This window comes from Gossypium hirsutum, chromosome A04, assembly GCF_007990345.1.
Source record: "Gossypium hirsutum isolate 1008001.06 chromosome A04, Gossypium_hirsutum_v2.1, whole genome shotgun sequence".
Classification (NCBI taxonomy): domain Eukaryota; kingdom Viridiplantae; phylum Streptophyta; class Magnoliopsida; order Malvales; family Malvaceae; genus Gossypium; species Gossypium hirsutum.
Genome location: NC_053427.1, coordinates 70,258,976 through 70,272,196, shown reverse-complemented (window position 1 = coordinate 70,272,196; position 13,221 = coordinate 70,258,976). Strand labels below are relative to the sequence as shown.

The window sequence follows — 13,221 nt, the reverse complement described above, 5'->3', positions numbered from 1 at the left end:
GGCCGTTTTAGCCGGCAAGAAATATTTTAATAGAAATTTTTCAATCATTTGTTCCCAAGTAGTGATTGACCCTCGTGGTAATGAGTCCAACCACTATTTAGCTTTGTTTCTCAATGAAAAAGGGAATAATCGAAGACGAATGGCATCATCAGAAACACCATTAATTTTAAATGTATCGCATAGTTCCTAGAAGTTCGCTAAGTGTATCGCATAGTTCCAAGAAGTTCGCTAAGTGAACGTTGGGATCCTCGTCCTACAAACCATCAAACTGAACAAATTGCTGTATCATTTGAATAGTGTTTGGTTTTCGCTCAAAAGTATTTTCAGCTACAACAGGTCTAACAGTGCTTAATTCAATTCCTGTTAAAGAAGGTTTAGCATAATCATACATAGTGCGCGGAGCAGGATTTTGATTAACCGCAATTACAGGAGGTAGCTGATTGTCTTGGTTTTTAGCCATCTCTTCAGTTGGGGGTTGAGTATCGTCCTCTTGCTCATTCTCTATGTATCTTAAGCTTCGCCTTATTTCTCTTTGGTTTCTGCGAACTGTGCGATCGATTTCTTCGTCAAAAAGTAGTGGTCCTGACGAGTTTCTTCTAGTCATAAACTATAAAGACCTGTCAAGAGAAAGAAAAAGTAAATTAATAAATAATAAAAAAATTAAATTAAATTGAAAGAAAAATAAATGGCTAAAGTAATAAAAATTGAGCGTTCCTAATATCTTAGTTCCCCAGCAGCGGCGCCAAAAACTTGATCGCGTTATTTCATGATAGGTTTTAAATATTTATAATTAATTGTTCTTGAAACTAACTATTATCGTGATGTAGGCAAGTGTACCTATCGAACAGTAGTATAGTTTTAGCAAGACCGGATTGTCGAACCCAAAGGAACTAAAAGTACTAGTAATGACTGTCTTTTTATTATCTAACCTAAGAATAAGGGGGTTTTGTTTTAACTAACTAATTAACTAATCTTAGAATTCACAGAGAATGGAACTGGGAAATAGCTTTTGAAAAAATTGATTGAATTAAGACAATAAATAAGGAAAAATCCACCTAGACTGTACTTGTTATTCTGGCTCCGAATCAGATGATTTATTCATTTAACTTGTTTCATGGAGATCCCTAAGTTATGTTATTATCCCTATTCATGACTAATAACGTCTAATCCCTAGATTGAATAATTGAGACTTTTCTCTAATTAACACCCTAGGGTTGCATTAACTCGATCTATGGATCCCCTTATTAGGTTTCACCCTAATCCGGCAAAATCTTGTCACCCTATGTCTAGGTGCACAAACAACTCCGCTTAATTATGACAAATGTACTCTTAGACAGGGTCTATTCCTCCTCTAAATAAGAGCTTATCTTGAATCAGTATCCTAGGATAGCAAAGCAAGAATTAAGAACACATAATTAAGAACAAGTTAAATATTTATCATACAATTCAGAAAATAATAACAAGATTCGTCTTAGGTTTCATTCCCCTTAGGTATTTAGGGGTTTTAGTTCATAACTAAATAAGAAAACATCTCAGAATAACAAAGAATACAAAACATAAAGAAAACCCAAAACTCCTGAGATGGATGATGAATTCGGCTTCTGAGATGGATTAATCGGCTTCCTTGGAGTAATTTCTTACTCCCTTCCTATGTGTTCCCTTTCTTCCTCCTCTAGGGTGTATTTATAGGCTTTGGAATGCCTAAGAGCCCTCAAAATTAGCCTTTTCCGAATTGGACTCAACTTGGGCTCAGTAGGGACACGCCCGTGTACGATTACTTCAGGCCATGCTTGAGCCTGCCAAATTGACACGGCCGTGTGGTCTACCTGTGTAAGGAGGTCCAGGCCGTGTTGATTTCGTACTTTGGCCCATTTTCTCCGTTTTTGGCCCGTTTCTCATTCCTTTCACTCTTCTAAGTATAAAACATGAAATTAAAGCATTAGGAGCATCAAATTCACCAATTCTAATGGGAAATCATCCATAAAATGCGTTAAACATGGAGTAAAATTATGTATAAATTACGGTTTATCAATGTCTAAGAAAGGGGTTGGGACTAAGCCGAACACATACAAATTTTCTCCAAAATCTAAACATTTTTCAAACAAGTATCGGTCACATTCCTGTGTGAATAGGCCGTGTGCCTTACACGGCATTAGACATGCCCGTATGTCTAAACCGTGTCAAAATAGGGCATACCTACTAACTTGCTCACACGGCCACAAGACACGGCCATGTGCATTGGCCGTGGTTGAATCTAACTTGGGCCATACGGCTTGCCATACGCCCGTGTGCCTTGGCCGTGCTCAAGCCTAACTTAGAATTGTAGGGTACCCCAGGGGACACACGGCCATGCAACATATCCGTGTGTTGCACACGACTGAGACACACGCCCGTGTCTCTGCCCGTGTGGACAAAAATAGGCCATTTGAATAGCCAACTTGCCACCCCAATTAGGTCAAACTTTCAAGCACCAAACCAAACTTATTTGCACAACATTCTATGACCAATTCACGACCAAAACATAATCCATTCATGATATAACATTGCCAACCAAATTTCCATCTCAATACATCAACCAAATCAATACAAATCTAAAATAAAATCATACCAAACATATGTATCAATTTCATGATCAAAACTTATGAATCACCATAGCTAACACATGCCAAAAGTTTACCAATCTTACCATTTCTTATATTCATACATAAACACACCAAATATATAATATTGCCTCATAATTTATATACCAGAACCATTTATATACCAGAACCATATCATAATCACATCCATACCAAGCCATATCACATGGCTAAATATATATACAATCACAAAACATAATCTAAACACTTCTAGCCTATACATTCCATACTTTAATATATACATTTTCAAAGTACAAAAATGAGGTTCGATAATGTGGTGATGATCCTTGACGATCCCCGAGCTCACAGTAGCTTCGATATCTATAAAACAATGCAAACACACACAAAGTAAGCTTCCAAAAGCTTAGTAAGCTCGTATCAAAATTCATCAACAGTATATAAAGTATAAAACAACAAGACATAAGTACTTATAAATTGTCAATTCATCTATCAATTTTATGCCAACACCATCCATATGTTCTTACCAATTCAATGAACTTTATAAGAATAATACCATCTACCACATAGGTATCATACGTACCTGAACTTTCCCGAATTCATTCATTTTCATTCTCACCTCTTGTTCGGATATTTTAAGACTTTCTGAAGATTACCAATGCTTTAAACATCCGCACACTTAGTGCTTTAAAGATTAGCTGAAGCTATAATAATTTCGCAGACTTAGTGCCATCTCAATTAACCGTAACTATCTCGATATCGCACACTTAGTGCCTCATATAGCCGAAGCTAGTTTAAATCGTACACTTAGTGCCAAAAACCATTGATTTATCATCGTATTCATCCAAACCAAATATATATACAATCTATGTATAATCAAAACATCAAAACATACTTGCAATATCAAGTTTTACGTACGGACTTACCTCATACTCGGAATTATCGACTCGGACAGTTTACTTTATAATCTTCGACTTCCCTCGGTCTAAATCCGAATTCCTCTTTTCTTGATCCATATGTATTCAAAATTAACCCTTTTATTCACCAAATAATTCAAATCAATTCATAAACATTTATTTAGGGCATTTCATAATTTAACCCTTACATTTTCACATTTTGACACTTTGGTCCCTAATTCACAAAATCACAAAATACACATAATTTGCTTATACTCATGCTTGGCCAAATATTTATAGCACTCATACAAGTCCACACACTTCATTTATTTCACATTTTAATCCCTCAATTCACAAATTTCACAATTTATCCCATTTTACTCAAAATCATCAAAAATCCAAAGACAAAACATATAAACCCAACATCAAACTTTCATATTTCATCAATAAACAACATAAAGCTCATAAATTCATCCATGGAACATTTCAAAATCATCATCAAAATCAGAAATTGAGGCATGGACTTGGTAGTATATGAAGCAACGATTACAAAAACGTAGAAATTAACAAAAACAAATCAAAAACCATACCTTAATCACAACCACAAGTGCCGAAACCCTAAGAGCTTTTATTCTTTCTTTTTCTTTGCTAATTTCGGCTATGAATGATAATGGATGAACAATTTTTAAGCTTTGTTTTATTAATCACATATTAATATACATTTTACTAAATTGGCCTTATAATATCACTTAAAATCCATTAAGTAATGCCCATTTATGTCCATTAAAACTCCCAATGGTCAAATTACATAATAAGGACCTCTCATTTATAAAGCCAAATCAAATAAGCACTTTTAACAAGTAGCAAGCAACATTTACATTTTATGCGATTAGATCCTTTTTATTAAATTAAGCACACAAACATTCGAATTTTCACACGAGACTTTCACACATGCTAATTCACACATCATAAACATAGGAAATAATATTTAAAAATTTACCTGATGCGGATTTGTGATCCTGAAACCACTATTTCAACTAGGGTCTAAACCAGACTGTTACATGAAGGCTTTATGGCAGTGAAAGGTGTATAGCAGCGATAGTTAGGTTTTTGCGACAATGAGAGGAAATTTTTGGAAAATTTTTGGGATTTGAGTCCAACGGCTAAGAAGAAGGAAGTAGGTGGCTAGGTTTGAATCTAATTGCTTGAATGGTGTGAAAAATATGATGGTACAGAGGGATTTATATAGTAGTAGATTAGGGTAAATTTTAGCTACAAGGGATGTTTGGGCGGCAAGCATGAAAAGAATCAAGATGGCGGCAAAATTTTGGGGGGATATATGGACGAAAATAACATGGGTAATTTCCTCCTCTTTATCATTTTGAGCCTTAAGCCCAAGCTGCAATTATTTGAAGAATTAAACTGAACTAGAAAAATAAATTAATTAGTTAGGCCAAATTGACCCTTTTATCAAGCATAAACAAATAAAATTAAAAATGCAAATAAAATTAAAAATTTCTTTTGGATTACTGAGAAAATTTCTTCTCAGAAAATTACACTAAATTAATATCTCAGGAAAGGTTGGAGAGGTCACAAATTGTACCGCTTAGGTTCCAATCTCCTTAGACCTATTTAATTTAATGTACTACTTCAAGAAAAATAATTTCTAAATATGCCATTTATTAAAAATAAAAATATGAAAAATCAAGGGCCTATTAAATTGAATGATTTTTCCTCTCGCTCAACTTCGTTGTCCCAATAATGTTTGAGACGTTGGCCATTAACTTTAAACATACCTCCCTTGTTGTCGTGTAATTCTATTGCTCCATATGGATAAACTTTGTGAATGGTATAAGGTCCTTTCCATCGGAATTTTAGCTTTCGTAGAAAGAATCTTAGCCTTGAGTTAAACAACAACACTTTTTGTCCTTCTTTGAATTCATGAGGTTGTATACGACTGTCATGCCATCTCTTAATCTTTTCTTTATACATTTTGGCATTAACGTATGAAAATAACCTCAACTCATCCAACTTGTCAAGTTGTAACATTCTTCTCTCTCTGGCTTGTTTAACATCCAAATTTAATTGTTTCAAAAACCAATGAGCTTTATTTATCATTTCAACTTGCCCATTTGACTGTGGATGATAGGCAGTGCAATTTTGTGTTTCACATCATACTTGTCAAGCTACCACTTAAGCCATTTATTTACAGAGTAAGATCCTTCATCACTAATTATAGCTATAGAAGTCCGAAACCGTGTAAATGCGTGCTTATGTCAGAATCGCATGACAACCCTAGCATCATTCGTTGGGTATGTCTCGACTTGAACCCATTTGGATACGTAATCCGCAACTATTGAGATATACCTATTACCATAAGAAGGAAATGAGCCTAGAAAAACAATGCCTCATACGTCAAAAATTCTACCTCTAAAATATTTGTCAAGGGCATCTCGTTCCTCATTGATATGTTTCTGTTCCTTTGGCATCTATCACAATTTTTCACATATGCATATGCATCCTTAAACACTATAGGCCAAAAGAATCCTGCTTGTAAAATCTTCACTGAAGTGCGAGAACCACCAAATTGTCCCCCACTTAGAGATGAACAATAATGGTACAGGACCTCATCAATCTCACTTCCAACTACGCACTTCTTGATTATTTTATCTACACATTGTTTAAACAAAAATGGATCCTCCCAAAATACCGACTATTGTGTAGGAATTTCTTCCTTTGTTGGTATGTCATTTCTCGAGGTATTAATCCACATGATAAATAATTCAAAAAATCAACGAACCAAGGTATTTCATGAATTTGACTTACCTTAAAGATATGTTCATCTAGAAAATTCTCATTAATTGGAACAAGTGAATGAGTTGCATCATTTTGTTCCAACCATGACAGATGATCAGCTACTTGATTTTCAACACTTCTTTTGTCTTGGATCTCAAGGTCAAATTATTGGAGTAAAAGTATCCATCGAATTAGCCTTGGTTTAGCATCTTGCTTCTTGAGTAAGTATTTAATGGCAGCATGATCAGCAAATACTATGACTTTTGTACCTATAAGATAAAAACAGAATTTGTCAAAACCAAAAACTAGCAAAGAGTTCTTTTTAAGTTATCGTAAAGTTAACTTGGGTTCTTTTCAAAGTTCTGCTTGCATGGTAGATAGGATGAAACACTTTGTTTCTTCTTTGACCCATCATAGCTCCAACAGCGAAGTTACTTGCGTCACATATCAACTCAAAAAGTGAGTTACAAATAGGTGTAACAATTATAGGGGCTGAGATTAACTGATTTTTTTAATTCCTCAAAATCTTCCAAGCATGCTTTGCTAAACTCAAAAATGTTGTCTTTCTCTAATAGCATACACAAAGGCTTGGAAATTTTTGAAAAATCTTAGTAAACCTTCGATAAAAATAGACATGGCCAAAAAAACTCCAAGCTCCTTTAACAGTGATGGGTGGTGGCAATTTTTCAATTACATCCACCTTCACTTTGTCGACTTCAATCTTATTTTTGGAAATTTTAGGTCCTAAAACAATCCCTTCCTTAACCATAAAATGGCATTTCTCTTAGTTAAGGATGAGATTTGTCTCCTCGTATCTTTTAAGTACCTTAGCCAAATTACTCAAACAAACATCATAAATATTACCAAAAAAAGGAAAATCTCCATGAATACCTTAAGAAAATTTTCTACCATCTCAGTAAATATTGCCATTATGCATCGTTGAAATGTGGCAAGTGCATTATATAAACCGAAAGGCATTCGCCTAAAAGCAAACGTATCATACAGGCAAGTAAAATTCATTGTGTGTTGGTCTTTCGGGGCTAAAACTATTTTGTTATATTCCGAATATCCATCTAAGAAACAATGAAATTCGTTACCTACCAGTTCGTCCAACATCTAATCGATAAAAGGTAACGAAAAATGATCATTACAAGTGGCTCTGTTAAATTTTTTGTAATAGATACAGAATCTCCAAACCGTGACCGTCCTTGTTGGATTAACTCGTTATGTTCATTCTCGACAATCATGATTCCACCTTTCTTTGGTACACACTATACTAGATTTACCCATGAACTGAGATGGGGTAGATAATTCTCGCATCTAACCATTTGATAACTTCCTTTTGAACTATCTCTTTCATGATAGGATGAAGTCTCATTTGCCCATCAATTCTACCTCTTTCACCCTCCTTCAGGATAATCTTATGTATACAAAAGGACGGGTTTATTCCTCGAATATCAGCTATGATCCAACCAATCATCTTTTTTAAATTTCTTTAAAACTTCGATCAACTACTCCTCTTGGTGTTCTATTAATTCTACTGAAACAATCATAGGCAAAGTAGAACAGTTACCCAAATAAATGTATTTCAAATAGGAAGAAAGTACTTTCAGTTCAAGTTTAGGTGATTCTTCGATTGATAACTTCGATTGTGTGTATTCTCGAGCTTCCAACTCTAATGGTTCAAACCGAGCTAGTTGAACATAGTTCCTCATATTGACTTCCATTAAATTCATATTTTTCATTATCTTTTTTATTTTCCAATGGTTTAGTCCCTAAGGTGTTCTCCAATTGGTCCTCTACAAAATTATTCTCCTATTCCATAGAAACAAAGGTTTCTAACTCCTCCATCATTGAACATTTCTACGTCGGATCTGGAAATTTCATTGTTTTAAGAATATTAAATGTTACCTGATCGTCTTGAACTCTCATGGTGAGTTCACCTTTTTGCATGTCTATTAATGTTCTTCCTGTCGCTAGGAACGGTCTCCGTAGGATGATCGACACTTTCTTATCTGCTTCAAAATCTAAGACAATGAAATTAGTAGGAAAAAAACTTATCTACACATACCAAAACATCCTCAGTCTTTCCTTTTGGGTATGCCAAAGATTGATCTATCAGTTAAAGTGTTACAGTAGTAGGTTTTACGTTACCTACTCCCAACAGCTTGAAAATAGATTTGGGCATCAAGTTGATACTCTCTCCTAGATCGTATAAAGCTTTACCGCAATAGGATTCTCCAATATTACAGGGTATAGTAAAGCTTTCAAGTTCCTTTAATTTCAAAGGTAGCTTGTTCTGTAAGAACGCATTGCACTCCTTCACTAGTGCTACAGTCTCTTACTCACTAAGTCTCTTCTTCTTGGACAGAATGTATTTCATGAACTTGACATATTTGGGCATTTGTTCTAAAGCCTCCACCAATAGTATGTTAATGTGAAGTTGCTTTAGAACGTCTAAAAGCTTCTTGAATTGCACCTCTTGTTTCTGCTTATGTGGTTGGATTTTTTGAGGACATGGAGGTGTTAGAACTTTGGGTTGGATTGGACAACTTTTCTGAGGAGATAAATCTACATCTAAAGAAAGTGTTAACTTATCTAAATTCACTAGTTTAGATTTTACCTCATCAGACTTTGTAAGTTCCAACTCTTCTGGTGTAGGAAATTCAACTATTGGTTGACTTTCCTCATTCTCAACAGGTTCATCTTCAACCATAGCTTCCTTGGGTTCCAAAGTCTTACCACTCCGTAAAGTAACTACCTTGCAATGTTCCTTACCCAAATCCCTTGGATTTTCTATATCGCTTGGCAAGGCTCCTTTTGGTTTATTATGAAGCTCCATAGCTAACTGACTCATTTGGTTCTCCAAAATTTTCAGTGTTGTTGCTTGCCTTTAGATTAAGGCGTCATTCTTCGCCATGTAATCCTTTAACAAATTTTCCAATCTATTATATGATTCATCTTGTGGTGTTTCTAGAACTTGTTGATTAAACCCTTGGGGTTGACTTGGTCTATGTTGCATGTAAGTGTTGTTTGGTCCATTTCCTTAGTTACTCTAAGAAAAGTTTGGATGGTTTCACCATGAAGGATTGTAGAAATTGGACTGTGGTCTTTGTCCATTTTTGTTTTGGTGTTGATTCCCTACGTAATAAACTGACTCGGGATTCGATGGAAAATTATCGAAAGAATGGCCATCCCCACAATATACGCAGGAAACAACATCGAATTGACTAGGTGGCTGAGCTACAACATGATTAAAACTGTTAATAGTAAACTGTTTCAACATTTAAGAGATAAATGATACTTGAGCTGAGAGTGAAGTGAGGGCATCTACTTCATACACTCCGGCTACTCGTCTACCTGAGGCTACTCGATTGTCAACCACTGGTAATTGTTACTAGCTATTCTCTTGATGATCTCTTAAGCATCATTATAAGACTTTGATAAGAAAGCACCATTTGAAGAAGCATCTAGCACCAACCTTATGTGCACGTTGAGACCATTATAAAATGTCTCCAATTGTATGCAATGTGGAATCCTATGATGAGGGCATCTACTTAGTAACTCCTTGAATCTTTCCCACATCACTTATAGGGACTCAACATCCATTTGTTCAAAAGTAGTGATATCATTCCGCAACTTAGCATTTTTGCTAGTTTGGAAATACTTTATCAAAAAGCGTTCAGCTATTTCTTAACAAGTGGAAATTGAATATGAGGGCAATGAATTAAGCCATGATCATGCTCGATCTCGCAACGAGTACAGAAACAACTTCAACTTCAATGCCTCTTTAATTACACCAGCTATCTTAAAGGAATCGCTCACCTCTATGAATAGCTGAACATAAAGGTGTGGATCTTTTGTGGGCATTCCATTAAATTGGCCCATCGTTTGAAGCATCTTGAACATCACAGGCTTCAATTCAAACTGTAGTGCCTCGATCTCTGGTCTCATAATTCCTGGATTCAGTTCATTAAAAAGGGGCACAACGTACTACCTTATAGCTCGATCCCTATCATCAACAATAAGGATTGGATTGTGAACGTTAGCGGCTTCATTCCGTTGAACATCATTTTGATTTCCAAAGTCCATTTCAAATGTCTTTGAGCTATTTTGTATTGTCTTCTTTTCTCTAAATGTTCGCTTGATTCTAGGGTCTATAGGTAATAAATCAATTATTCGATCTATGCTCATAAACAACTAAAAATAAATCAAAAAAAATTTAAAGAATTAAAGAACAAAAAATTTAATTAGTAAAGTTAGAAATAAATAGAATAGAATAAAAACAAAATTGAAAAGAATAATTTTACAAAAAAAATGATTAAGGCAATAATCACTGGAAACGGCACCAAAAACTTGTAACGCGTGGTTTGTGCAAATGTACACAGTCATTATCAAGTAATAAGTAAGTAAAAGAGTTATCGTCTCCAAAGGGACTGTTATGTTAATCAATTAATTGTAAAATTAATATTAACAATTTCGTAGGAAAAACGCAATGTTCTTGTAACGTCCCCCTACCCGAGACCGTTGCCGGAGTCAAGCAAGAGACATTACAAAACTTATCTTAGCACTTAAACAGTTTTCGTAGTAAACTATCCATCTGCATCACGGTCGCTAAAAAAATCATATATCGAGTTACGAAACTCAAAATCCAATTCCGTAAATTTTTCCTGAAACTAGACTCATATATCTACTTACTAATTTTTTTCTAGAATTTTTGGTCAGGCCAATTAGTACAGTTTATTAGAAAAAGTCTCCCCTGTTTCAGGGTTCGGCTACTCTGACCCTTGTGCACTACGAATCAAATTTCTTCCTGTACAGAAATCCAATGACTATTCCATTTGTTTCAATTAAAAATGGACTCAATAAGGAATCCATACATATAAAGTTTGAGTCCTAATTCTTAATACACAATTTATGGTGAAATTCTAAAGTCAGAATAGGGAATCCAGAAATTGTTCTAACCCTGTTTCACCAAAACGTAAATATCTCATACAATACAACTCTTTTACCTATTTTGTTTCTTCCATATAAAAATAGATTCATTAAGCTTCAATTACATATTTTATACATCATCTAATTCACTTTATACTATTTTTGGTATATTTTCAAATTTGGACTACTGTTACTGTCCAAATCTGTTTTAGTATAAAATGTTGATAACTAAGTTTATAACATCTTCATTTCTTCTCTCTACAACATTTACCAACAATTCCTCTTATTACTCTTCACTAACATATCAAAACATACCATACTTAAGGTTTTGGTAACATTTACAAAACATACCAAAATATCACTTAACAACTTAGATACTTTCAAAATAACCAAAAGACATCCTAGGTACAATGCCATTTTCTAAAAAGATAGAAACTTCACCAATTTGAGTTTGGGGATCGGCTTTTATGCTGAGTCCTTATACTTTCGTACCTAGCCTGCGCACGGAAACAAACCGTACGCTGAGAATACTCTCAGTGGTATTTCTATAAACAATAGCTTAATCAACTTTAAAACATGGTAATTCAAACACATTATTGTTATTATTCAATATCAATCAGTACTTTAATAATCTTTACTTTATTTACCCTTATTAACATAACTCGGACACTAACGGATACACGGATCCAACCCACACTCTGGGATAAGCACATAGTGCTTCATCGGAACAAATCCGGAACTTTAATAGTAGTCGGCACATAGTGTCTCATTGACTCAATGTCGGAATATCCCAATACTTCCAATTCCTATGACATGTCAACTATATCCGACTAGCCCGACACTATTAATAGGGTATTCAAAATCACATTCATTTCAATATGGTAAAAATACTTACCTCATTCACATTTTCATACAATATCAATATCAAATATAGCAATAACGATTAAGCTCGGTTTATAGAAATACAAACCACTATTTATCGAATTTAATCGATACATTCGTTCACTTTCTCTTTTCCCTTCTTTGATGACGTATCCGGTGCTACGTTTGCTACTAACAATCATACAATTAAAAATCATCAATATACTAATTCATAAAACACATTTTTCACTTTCTATCAAACTTTTACAAAAATTCCAATTTCGTCCTTTTTCCATTACTAATCTTTTTTTCTTTAACTTAAGCTTCATATTCTCTTTTAATCAACTCATTAACAATTTCTAACTCATAAAATTCATTATAAAACATAAATTTTGAGCTCTATTCAACTTAATCCCTATTTAAACCTAACTTAGAATTCTTTTAATAAATCACTCAATTTTCACTTCTAACTTCAATTCCTATCAATTTAACCCATAAAACCTCAATTTATTCAACTAAATCAATATCTAAAAATTTTCTATTTTTCTTCATTTTAACCTCATACATGTAGAACTTTGAATTAGGCATCCATAAACATAAAAATCATAAGAAAATGAGCTAAAACAACTTACCAATCAAGCTTTAGGGCCTTAATCCTCAAATTTCCCTTTTCTATTTCTTTCTTTCTTTCTTTCTTTCTTTCTCACGTTTGCTCTCTGTAACTCTTTCTATGTTTCTTTACTCATTATTCTTTATTCATTATACTATATTATATTATTATTAACCTATAATAAATATAAAATTAACATGTGTAATAGCTATAACATAAAATATCTTATAGCTATTACACATATATACCAACTATTAAATACACACATGGCACTTAGGGTCTAATTGCTAGATTAGTCCCTTTTACTTCTTTAATCTATAATTAAACTTTTATTCCTTATGCAATTTAATCCTTTAAACTAAATTCAAGCTACTTCACTTAATTAAACACTAAATAACCATTCAACTATAATTCATAAATATTTCTAATAAATATTCATGAATAAATTTCACGGAAACAGTACTCAAGACTCAAATTCTGATACCGTAACTTTCGGTTCATTACAATTCTCTCCCCCTTAATACAT

General features: G+C 34.0%; 1 non-coding gene across 1 annotated transcript; it reads left to right on the top strand.

The window, feature by feature from the left end:
* The first annotated feature begins 9,824 nt into the window (after nucleotides 1–9,824).
* On the top strand, nucleotides 9,825–9,931 carry LOC121228580 (small nucleolar RNA R71). The gene has a single exon (XR_005926156.1). It is a non-coding gene; the product is annotated as a small nucleolar RNA R71 (small nucleolar RNA).
* Nucleotides 9,932–13,221: the final 3,290 nt, after the last annotated feature.